Source organism: Corylus avellana, chromosome 1 (assembly GCF_965113065.1).
Source record: "Corylus avellana chromosome 1, dhCorAvel1.hap1.2, whole genome shotgun sequence".
Taxonomy (NCBI): domain Eukaryota; kingdom Viridiplantae; phylum Streptophyta; class Magnoliopsida; order Fagales; family Betulaceae; genus Corylus; species Corylus avellana.
The window spans coordinates 20680778-20693185 of record NC_142490.1 but is presented as its reverse complement, the minus strand read 5'-3'; the positions used below and the strand labels follow the sequence as shown (position 1 = coordinate 20693185).

The 12408-nt window shown below is 38.3% G+C and overlaps 1 pseudogene; it reads right to left on the bottom strand.

The window, feature by feature from the left end:
• Positions 1–776: 776 nt before the first annotated feature.
• On the bottom strand, positions 777–9439 carry LOC148588097 (uncharacterized; annotated as a pseudogene).
• Between the last annotated feature and the right edge of the window lie 2969 nt (positions 9440–12408).

Genomic DNA, 12408 nt, shown 5'->3' with positions numbered 1-12408 from the left:
ATAATATTGTTTGTCTTTCTCCTTCCTTACATGCATATTTCACAAAAAAAGACAAACAATCCTAACTTGCAAACAACATATATTGAAATTTGGTCATTGGTCTTTGTGGTAGTCCCATAAGATTTAAGATTCGAATTTCCTTACTATTTATTCTTCTTCATAGCTAAACAAGAGATAATGAAAGTTGGTCCTTGTGAAATTCTATGTAGAAACATGAAGCCTCCATAGATAGAATAATCATCATCGATCAATTACAATTCTCAACAGAATAATCATCATCAATAGCAATTCTCCGAGATTGACCTTCAACTTTTTCTACTTACAATTCTTCCTTCTCATTCTCATTATCAACTTTTTTCTCTTCATTAATCTTGAAACCCCCATGATCACTTCCTGCAACCAAAACTCCACTCTCAGCGGCTTCTCTTTTTTCTTCACTCTGGTCCCATTTAGTAATTGCCATCTTAAATTCCTCTTCAAGTTTGCTTATAAAATCAGAAAGAACAAGAGGCACAGTATAATCTTGGATAATAGTTCCATCTTCTTTTGTCTCCTCACTTGGCATGATTAGTCCTGTAAAAAACACAAATGACGTTTATGAATAAAAAGAGACCCGAAACACCCAAAGAAGATTACCCAGAAACGAAATAACACAAAAGAAAGAAGATAGAAATATAATTGGAGTTCCAAAGAAACTAAAGCCTTACTGTTTGTTTTGCAGGTGTTCTTTTTTTTTTTTTTTTTTTTAATGTTTTAATTGAATAAGGAAGAAAGGACTAGAAGGGAGGATCTTTCGCATTCCTGATACGAATGGAAGAGAGAATAGGAGATCCCATGGGAATGCTTCCAAAAACAAGATTGGAAGCAGCCCATTTAGCTAGAGCATGTGAACAAAAGTTGGCACATCAAGAAACTTTCAAAGCATTCCAGCTTTGAAAAGAAGAAAGAACTAAACTAATATTAGAAATACAATTAGTAAAAGTCCAAGAAGAGAATAAAGACGGGTTGTTTATAGCCAAAACAACCAGAAGGGCATCACCTTCCAACATAAACTTATCACAACCGAAGGAGACTGCCATTCGAGCAGCCAACAAAGCTGTAGAAGCTTCCCCTTGTAGAACATCAAAGGAATTAAACTTCTGAGTGGCAGCACCTATAATGTTTCCCATATCATCACTAATGACTGCCGCCGCAACCGCAAAAGACCCCTTCACTGCAACATCAAAATTGCCTTTTACATAACCTACAACTGGAGGCACCCATAGAGTGGGAAGACCAAGCTCACGCTAGGCAGTAATATAGTGATTAAGACTGCTAGAAACTTGAACAATAGCTTGACTAGAAGAAGGTTGAAGGCCATCATGTATAAGCAAGTTCCTAGCCCTCCAAATAAAATCCATAACAAGAGTATCAAAGAGCTCAAACTTTCTCACCTCCGGTTTGGGAATACCAAAAGACACCATAGGAGAGAGGATTGCAGAAATCCAATCAGAGATAGGCCAAATTGCAAACCTGGAGGTGGAAATCTGCCAAGGAGAAGAGCTCCATAAAGCAATGGACATGTTGCACTCCAAGAATAAATGAGATAATGTTTCTAAAGGTCCCTTACAGAAGGGACACACCCAAGCAGCAGGGTCATCAGAGACCACAAAGCGACTAATCTTGGTTCTTGACGGCAAAATATCCCAACCAACCTTCCATAAAAGGTGCTTCAACCTTGCATGTAATTTAAGCCCCCAAAAGAGCAACCATGCTTCAAAATGAAGAGGAGAAGGCCTTCCTTCCATGGAAAGAGAGAGATCATGCCCTGACCTCACTGAAAAAAAGTCCTGAAGAAGAGGGAATCCAAGACCACTTGTCAAAAGAAGGCCTATAAGGGAGATGTATGTTGAGGAATGAGGATATGTTGAACTGATGCAGGATCAAAAAGGTCTTGCAATAGGAGAGAATTCCAAACTTGCTCCCCTGGAACAATAAGATCAGCCACGATAAGAGAGGGACAAACATCCAAATTAGCATTAGAAATAGGCCTAAAATTAGGCATCAAAGGAATCCAAGGAGAAGACCAAATATCCACATTCAAACCACTAGAGATGGAAATACAAGCTCCCTTCTCAACAACCTTCCTATTTTTCAGCAAACCCTTCCAAAGCCAAGAAGAGCTAGGATTGGTAGGAGCATTTAGAAGAGAAATACCATTCTTGAGATACTTACTCCTAAGAGAATCAACCCAAAAAAGGGATTGATTTGAAGTCATCTTCCAGCCAAGTCTTGCAAGTAAGTAGTTATTAAGAGATTCCATAGTCCTAATACCTAAACCACCCAAGGATTTCGGCTTGCAAATGCTTTCCTAAGAGAGAAGGGAGAGATTGCGCTTCTTTTTTTGTGGATAGCCCCACCAAAACTTCTTAAGGCCAGAATTGATAGCCAAACACCAAGCCTTCGGAAGGAGGAATAAAGACAGACATAAGATAAGTTGGAATAGCATTAGCCATTGACTTAATCAAAGTGGTTCTGGCTGCTTGAGATAAAAGTCTAGCTTTCCAACCTTAGATTTTAGCAAAAATCCTGTCCTTGAGCTCAACAAAAGAATCCTGCTTTTTTCTATGCATGAAGAGAGGGATACCAAGGTACTTATCATGGGCTGGAATTCGTGCCAAGTTGAGAATGTCATTGATAGAAGCTTTGGAGCTGGCACGACAATTTTTACTGAAAAGAACTGTAGATTTAACCTTATTGATATGCTGCCCAGACCAAGCAGAGTAAGTGTTTATACAATTAAGAATCACCTTAGCTTCAGAAACATTAGCCCTAGAGAAGATAATAACATCATTTGCAAACAAAAGATTTGAAATAGGAGGGCACATTCTAGCCATTATAATACCATGAAGAAGACTCAGATTTTCTTCATGAAAAATTAAACTGGAAAGAATCTCAGACCCCAATATAAAGAGAAATGGAGAGAAAGGATCTCCTTGGCGTAGACCACGGGTCGGATAGAACTTACCAAAAGGAGCACCATTAAGGAGAATAGAGAAGGAGGAGGTAGTGATACATTGACTGATCCATTGAACCAAAGTAGGATGAAAACCCAATAGGTTTAAAATTTTTATCAGAAACACCTACTCCATGGAATCAAAAGCTTTAGCCATATCAAGCTTCAAGGCCATTAAGCCACCATTACCTTTCTTTTGCTTCATAGTATGGATTAACTCATGAGCAAGAATGGTATTGTCGTGAATGGATCTGCCTTTGAGAAAAGCCGACTGAGTATAAGAAATTATCTTGTGCAGAATAGGCTTGAGTCTAGAGGATAAGATTTTAGAGATGATCTTATAGTTGAAATTTGTAAGACTAATAGGTCTAAATTGATGCACCAAGTGAGGGTTGTCCACCTTAGGGATAAGAGCAATGTTGGTGTGATTGAATTCTTTGAGAAGAAAACCACCACGGAAGAAAGATTGAACTGAGGAAACCACACTGCCTTTAACAATTGGCTAGTAGGATTTATAGAATAAACCAATATTGCCATCAGGACCCGGAGCCTTATTAAGGCCAAGATCAGAAATTGCTGAGAAAATCTCATTCTCATCAGGAATTACAGAGAGACTAACATTCTCCTCATCTGTGACCACCTTATCAACCAAGTCAGAAAGACTAGTATCTAAATTAGGATAAGTAGTAGTAAATTGGTTACTGAAATGCTGCACCAAATAATTGCCAATATTCTCTCTACCAACAATAGTAATACCTTCTATAGTTTTGAGATTAGAAACAGAATTATACCTGCGACGGCACACCGTAGAGGCATGAAAAAACTTCATGTTAAGGTCAGTACAGGTAAGCCACAACGCTCTAGACTTTTGCTTCCACAGGACTTCCACCCTCAAAAGCTGTTCTTGCAAGGCTTCCTGAAGAACCTGCTCTCTGGCCGCATTACCAGCAGAGTGCGGAATAGATTGGATCACACTGATATTGGCCATCAGTGATTTAATCTTGTGTTGAATATGGCCAAAATGGTGATGATTCCAATTTTTCAAGGCATTCTTTGTATTCTTCCATTTTCTACTCAAGGAGAAAGCCGGGGAACCTTCCACCTCACCCAACCAAGCTTCTGCCACAATCCCATGACTAGACTTATCCCTAGAACAAAAAGCCTCAAACCGAATAGGTTTAGCAAGATTACGATGATAAGTACCAGAAGTAGAGATCAAAAGAGGGCAATGATCCGATTGGGTTGCTGGGAAGTGATTAATCAAAGAGTTTACGAAGAGATGAACCCAACTCTGGTTTGCCAGCCCCCTATCAAGTCTTTCACGAATATTTGCCCTTCCCATCCTAAAATTACTCCAAGTAAATCTGTTGCCAACAAAACCAAGGTCCATCAGAGCATTTGAATGAACAAAGTGTACAAAATCACCATGAGAAGAAGAACCGAAAGCACGGCCTCCACTCTTCTCTGAAGAAGACAAAATGGAGTTAAAATCACCTAGTAGCAACCAGGCACCACCAAAAGAATTACCCAACCTAGCCAAGAGAGGCCAAAATTTTGAACGTCTCTGACTGGTATGAGGAGCATACACACCAAAGAACAACCAAGGCCTATGCGGAGGATCCGAGTACACAATACAAGAAATACAATTCTTGTCAAGTCTAACCGGTTCAACGTCCACATCATGCTTCCAAGACAAAAAAAGCCCCCTCTTGAATACCAACTAGAGGAACTTCCAACCACTTTGAGAAACCCAAACCAAACAAGGAGGTGTGAAAACGAGAAGAGGGAATTTTGGTTTCAGAGAGAAAGATGAGATCAAGATGATGAGTTCTGATCAAAGCTCGGAGAGCACGAATTTTTGGGCCACGAGCTAAACCTCGACAATTCCAAGCTAAAACTTTCATTGAGCTGGTGGGGGTAGATTGAAGCCCGCCACCCCAGCTGCCAAAGAATTTTCTGGAGAGGAACTCTGAACATTCTGAGAAAAATCATCATCAATTTTGGAGGAGGAGAGAGTGGAACTTAGATTAGGTTTTTTTGATGAGGAGGTTTGGGGGTAGGGATGGTAACGTTTTCTAGAGGAGGTGGTAGGAGAATGATGGGGCAGTTTTTGAGTAGAAGAGTCAAACGAGAGAGGAGTTCTCAGTCCAGGCAAGGAGACATGATGCCTGGGAGTGTGGGGAGAACTAGAATTTTGAGTAGCTAGATTGTTTGAGGTTGAACCAGGTTCTACAGGATCCAAGTGGGGATTAGAACTATAAGTTGAAAGGGAATGGGACCCAATAGCAGTAGAAGTCTTAGTAGGGGAAGGCCATGTGTTTTCAGGTAGACAAAGGTTGAGAGAGTTGAGTTTCAAGGTATTGGTGAGAATTAAAGAGGAGTTATTGAGGTATGGCGGAAACTTGACAAGAGAAGGCTTTTTAATAAAGACAGAATTGGGATTAATGGGGCTCAATCAAAAGTGACTAGCGTAATTTGGGGAAGGGAGAATACCTTGGGGATTGGGAAAAGAGTGGGAGGAGGTGGATTGGTCTCGGTGGGTTTGGTGAGGATGACCAAGAGTAGAGAAATGGGTTTACTCAATAGAAGGCTGGTTTGGAACAGGGACGATAGCAAGCTCATTAGAACTTTCAATCACAGACATCTGCCTCCTTGGTTGAATGAGTTGAACAACCCTACTGGTATTTGGAGGACTTGCTTTCAACTTGTCACCATATCTGCCATGATCAGGAGGTTTAGGATCCACAGAGTAAGAAAAAGAGAGATGCCCTAATCTTCCACAAGTACAACAGTAGTTAGAAAGCCTCTCATATTTGTACTGCACCCATAGAGGAGCTTTCGAAGGTCTATGATGTGTGAAACCAGGTACTAAGGGATTGAGTAGATTTAGAAGAACCCGTATCCTCAGGAAGCTTTTTCGCGAAGGCTTCAAGTTATCTTCATTATCCACAGCCAGCAGCTCTCCTAGGCTTGCACCAATACCATTAGCATTCTCAACAGTTACCAAATCCAAAGGAAGATTATGGATTTGTACCCAATACGCAGCTTTTGAGAAATCCAAATCTTCAATGGCATCTTCATGTGACCACTTCTTTAGGAACAGAGGAGAATCTTTAATGTTCCAAAGGGAGTTTTCCAACACTCTAGTGAGGTCCGCCAAATTTTCAAAAGTAAAAACAATCAAATTATCATCTTTGTCTTCAGAAACAAGAGATTTTAGAAATTTCCAAGCTAGAGAAATATTGCTTTTTATAGTAACTTTGGAAAGAGGCTGAGAAGAAAATATTTTTCCCACGAGAGTAAGGGAAGGGGGGGCGATAGGATTGATGAGTGGGATGACCAGGGGAGGGGGGGTATCTGACCAACTCAGAGCTGAAGTTTGGTTGATAAGATCAGCAATATCTGGAAGGAGAAAAATAGGAGAGAAGGAAGGAAAAGGAAGAGAAACAAGGGATAAGTGAACAAAGTTCAGAGAGAGTCTACGAGAGAGTGGATTGAGCTGAAGTCTGGTTGATATCTTATTGTTGGTGTTCTTGAGAGAAACATAATATGTGAGAGTATGCTATGAGTTAAGAGCAATGGAAAAATGAAATGGGGTTGGCGTGTGAGGCTTATAATGACTAAAGTTGGAGCATTTTGGGGAACATATAGTTACTGTTCATGCTGGAAGAACAAAAATATAACCATGTCCGTTAACCAAATCCACCCCCAAAGGCCTTGAGAGGCCACAACCCACGGGGTGGTTGAACCATCTTCAGACCGGTCGCTGGAGTATCACCTGGTATTTATCCATAAGTCAAATAACAACTGTGATACAAATTGAAACTTATGTTGAAAAAAATAAGAACATGAAAGCTTAAGTACTAAAAAAATAATTAACCATATTCTAAATGAACGAACATGGCCACCATATGTTGATTTTAAGTTTAGACAAAATTACGAGTTTAGTTTTTGCTTTATGGGTGGCACTTTTCATTTTTATCTTTCTTTTCTTCTAAAATCTCAATTTATAGGGATTCAAGTTTTTGCAATTTTTTTTTTGTTACCATAATTAGGACCTTAATTAAAGAGCACCAACTAATTTATTTACTATAATTGGTGCCTTAATTTTTTTTTTTAATATAAAAATCTTAATTATGTTATTGTTATTTGGGGCTTTAGCGATCACCTAATCGGCCTAAATAATGAGTCGGCCATATAAATAGGTTGAATTAAAGTTAACTTATATAATCTTATACTCATACATCAACTTGACTCAAACCCGACACTCAAATACAAATAGACACTCATACCTAAAAGTAGCCTTAAGAAAATTATCATAAGCAAGTGGAGTTTTCCGGAAAAAATGCTGAAATCATATTGGTCCTGTTTTTTCATTGGCCTTACGGCTGGCTATTTGCTTTTAATGGGCCTCTTTGGGGGCCATTCCCATTCGTAATGTAATCTGATTATCTCAGTTAAATCTTAATGAAAAAAAGTAAAAAATGACCAAAATACCTATTTATAAAAATAAAGAAAGAAAAAAAAAAAAAAAAAACCTTTTGGTGTGGTTGTGTGGGTCGTCCTTTTTTTATTTTATTTATTTATTTATATTATTTATATTTTTTTTTTGAATTATCTAAATTAAGTGCATAGTTGTATTTTGAAAAATTTTATGGAGGTATAACAGACATTTTAGATACTATCAATCAAAGTTAATGAAACATTTAAATGGTAGGGGTAATTGAAAGAAATTCTGCATTGTAAACTTTTAAAGCTTAGAGAAACATTAAAAATTGCGTAATTGGAGTCCCCCAACCCCTCCATTCCACATTTCCTAATTTTCTGCTATTTTTTTCCTCTTCTATTAACTTATTAAGAAAAATATAATAAATTAGAAAGCACGTGCGCAGTTTGTTTTTCTTTTTAAAAAGGGAAATGCTATTTTGTAGACTGTTGATCGTCATATGATTGAGATAACATGCCAGTAAAAATTAATTTTCACGGGAGTATTATCTCAGTTATATGAACGTCTACTAAATAGTATTAGTAAAAATAATAAAATGTACTTCAATTGCAAGTCAACAAAACAAACCTATCCTTTCTATGAGCCACTTGGTGGATGTAGTAATAAAAATTCTTTTACTTGCTACTTGTTACTTTTTAGTTCGGTTGAAAATGATGTTCTCAAGTTAATATTACAATGTAGAGGTAAAAAGGCGGGCAGTTATTAACTGCATGCTAACCGTTAACCACACTAACTGCCTTTAAAGGCGGTTAAAAAAAGTTAAATGCCTATATATATATATATATATATATATGATGTCGTTTTAGTGTTTAAAATTTTTAAAATATATAAAAATCTAGAAAAAATGTCGTATGTTGTAAGATATTATTGTATTACCATAAAAACATCTTTTTGGTTTCATTTTTTTTTTAAGGTTTTTTTAAATTTTTTCTTTTAAAAAGCAGTTAACGATTATTAGAGTTACTAACCGCGCGGTTAGTGAATTTTACTAACCGTAACCGCATTATCACCCAAGCAACATACGTCAAACTTGTGGTTTACCACAAGAGTTTTTGCTTAGGGTCTATTCAGATTTGTGATTTCAAAAAAAATGCAATTTAAAAATATTAATTTCTAAAAACGCAATTACGCGTGACATTTAAAATTGCATTTTAGCCTTTTATATATATATATATATATATATATATATATAAAAGGCTAAAATGCAATTTTAAATAATGAAGCAAGCCTTTTTTTTGCATTTCCATACAAATTTGGTGAAACAAATGAATTTTTTGTTTGGATTAATAATCAAACAACAAATCAAATTCAATGATCTCACCGCTACTCATTTATCTTTGCTTCATTATAGAATAACAAGATCCTCTGTAAAATTCAAAAAGTTTAACAACAAAACTAACCAAAATGCAGAAGCATGGCTATGGAACAATCAAACACCATCTTAAGCAAAACAGCAGCCCTTTGATTTGATGCATGGTTTACTTCTTGTTAGTCCTCTGTTCTTTCATCTTGCGCAGTATTTCAAGAAAAATATCACTGGAATCTTCTTCTTCTGTCTGATGAGCAACTCCGCAGTACTTCTTCTGATAATCATCAATCAAATTTGCTTCACTCACTTTCTTCAGCTGATTCTCGTTAACGTCCGACGTCGACTCTGTTCTTGATTCTTGCACTTCCTCTTTTTCCCTCCTCGCAACACCAGCAGATATCTTCTGGGGATCATCATTTGACGTTGAAGCAACCTTTTCAAGAACAGGATCCAAAGAAGCAGTCTTCTTCACATTCTCATTATCAGCTTTTTCTTCTTCACGCGAGACCATAAAATAATCATCAATTATAGTTGCTTCATTCATTTCATTCACAATCACCTCACAACCTTCTTCTGTCAGTTGACCGACGTCCGGTGACGAGCCGTCAGTGGAATCCTCACTTGCCATGGACGGTCTTGTAGAAAGAAGATAATGTGTACAAATGCAAAGAAACCTGAAACACCCAAAAGAAAATCACAAAGAAACTTAATTTGTGAAGAAAGAAGATGGAGATATAATCGGAGTTCCAAAGAGAAAGCCTTACAGTTTGTTATTGCTGATTTTCTTGAGAGAGAGAGAGAGAGAGAGAGAGAGAGAGGAATATGAGAGACTTCGTTAATGAGCTCAATGGCCTTTTTATATTCAAATTTTCTTCAAAAATATAACAAAACTCGTATAAAATGACCTTTATATCCTTGCCTTTTTTTTTTTTTTAAAGTTTCTAATTTACCCTCAATTTCAAATTATTATTATTATTATTATTATTATTATTATTTTATTTTATTTTATTTATAAAAAAAAAGAAAAGAAAATCGATGGGTAATTTGGTCTTTTTAGCCATTTCCGTTAGGGTTAACAGCTGAATCTGACAACGGGGATCAATTGAATAAAATTAAAAGGTTAGGGGGTTAAATTAAAAGTGTTTTTTTTAAAAAAAAAAAAATAATAAAATGTTTTTGTTAAATAAATTTATTTTCGAATTAATAGAGGTATTTTTGTCTTTTTGCTGACTTTGGGTGGGACATTGTCAATTTTTTTTTTTTGTAGTTTGGGGTGAGACATTGTCTTAATAAAAAGTTTAGGGGGACATATTGAGTGATAGTTTAATGGAGATATGTGAACTTTTTTCTTTTAATTATTATTAGACACTACATACAAAGAGCCAAAAAAGTGAAAGTTAATAAAATTTTAAGATTATTTTTTACTTTTTGTCCCTAAGAGGTGGTTCAATCAGCTAAGAACCACGCCTAATGAAGCGAAAGTCACTAGTTCGAATCCCCCCTCCCCTCTCTTGTGCGGACATCTCAAAAAAAAAAACCAGTTTTACTTTTCTCAAAAAATGAAAGACCCATTTAAGCTTATTATATAATGGCTTATAACTAATAAAGTCAATTTTTCTGAGGAGCTCATTGTGAATGACCACCAAGTAATTATAGGTTGAGATCACATATTCATTTTCCCAAATTTAACTTTTACCCAATGTAACAGTAATCTGTCTCACACAGACATTCATTTTCCCAAGCTTTGAGACAACCTAGTTAAAGCATCAAAAGGTTGGTTGTTCCGCATCCTCTTTTAACTTCATCTCTTTCAATCTTCTCGTTCTAATACATATTTCCAACAATTGTCAATTCTCTACAATTAGAGTACTACAACGTAAAAGATAGAAGAGAAGATAATAACAGTACTAGTTGCTAAGGACTTCTATTGTAAGCATGGTCTTCTATTTGCATGTGGGACTCCTTGTTGGAGACTTCTTCTTCTTCTTCTTCTGTTGTTATACTTTCATGGGACCATTCCGCGTCTAATTGGAACTCTATCATATCTAGGTTAGTATAGGCAATTATTAAGGCTTTGTTTGGCAATAGCCTTGACCCAAACACTGTTCAGTGTCTGGGTCAAGGCACGACTTTTGGTGTAAAAATTTACCAATTTTTTCCTATTTTGCCCCTACTTCTTCCTGATTGAAACACGACCGTGTTGTGGAATTTCCCACGCTGAAATTCCCCTCATGCAGTCACCCAAGCAAGACGTCTCCCTTCCCTCCGATCACTACTGCCATTACCATGAAACATTCAGTCGAAGACGTTTTCGCCGTCACCACTGCCACCACCACCGCCGCCAAGAAGCCAGTCTTCCTTACCAAAGCCCAGCGCGAAGAATTGGCCCTCAAACGCCGTCAACAAGAAGCCGATCAACTCCACCATCGCCGTCAAGAGTTCCTCTCCTCCCTAGGCCGCCCCTCTGACGTCTCTGCCTCTACTTCCAACCATGACGCCAAGCCCTCCGATTAAGCCCAAGAAGCGGGTCATCAAACCGAGCGAGAAATTCCACTTCTCTTTTGATTGGGAGAACACGGAGGACACCTCCCGCGACATGAACGCTCTCTACCAAAACCCTCACGAGGCCCAGCTCTTGTTCGGACGGGGCTTCCGTGCCGGAATGGACCGCCGCGAGTAGAAGAAGCTAGCCGCCAAGAATGAGAAGGAGATGCGGGAGGAGATTCGCCGGAAGGATGGCGTGGAGGAGAGGCCCGACGAGGCGGCGGCGCGGGGCTGTTGCGGCCTGTTGCGGCCGGCTGGGCGGGGGCGGTGGGCCATGCGGTGGGCTGGGCGGCGTTGGATTTCCAAAGCCGGTTGGGGGAGGATCGGGCTGGGCGTGGGTGGCAGGTCGCGCTGGTGGGTGGGCATCGCCGGAGTCGCAGATCTATCGCCGGTGGCGATATCTTTCAGTGGGTTCCATCCTAGGGTGGGCCACCGTGGGTGGGTGCGTCTCCATTCTGGTACAGTGGGTGGTCATGGCTTCGCTGAGAGCTGAGGTTGGGGTGCGGGGGAGAGAGAGAAGTGTGCCGTGGGAGAGAGAGAGAAGTGTGTCGTGGGAGAGGATAAGGGCATGCGTGGTTGAGTGGGTAATAGTGTAATTTCACATCAGGGAAAAGGCTTCAACAGTATCTAGGCTGAGCCATCCCTTTTGCCAAACACCCCCTAAGATATGTCAAACCCTAAAATTAGAGTGACAATTTTTTTTATACGAATTGCGAACTTAAGATAAACCTAATATGAAATTAGTGAATTATTGTTCATGGATCTGACTCATTTAATTAAATGGATATGACTAACTTGATAAATTTTGAGGCATACAGCAACAAATTTAAGTGAGATCTCTTTTTGTATATTTAAATATTAATTAAATAATATTGATATTAATTCTTAGTTTATATCTTTCTTGGTCCTTCTTGCCTTGTGATGAAAGTACTAATCGGTGGAAAATGTCACTAATCAAGGAAATTTTTAATGAAATGATGTCAAGAGTGTTGTTATGCTGGCGAGGGAAATTTTTGGTAAAAAGTACATATCACCAGTGGTAGATCTAGGAAT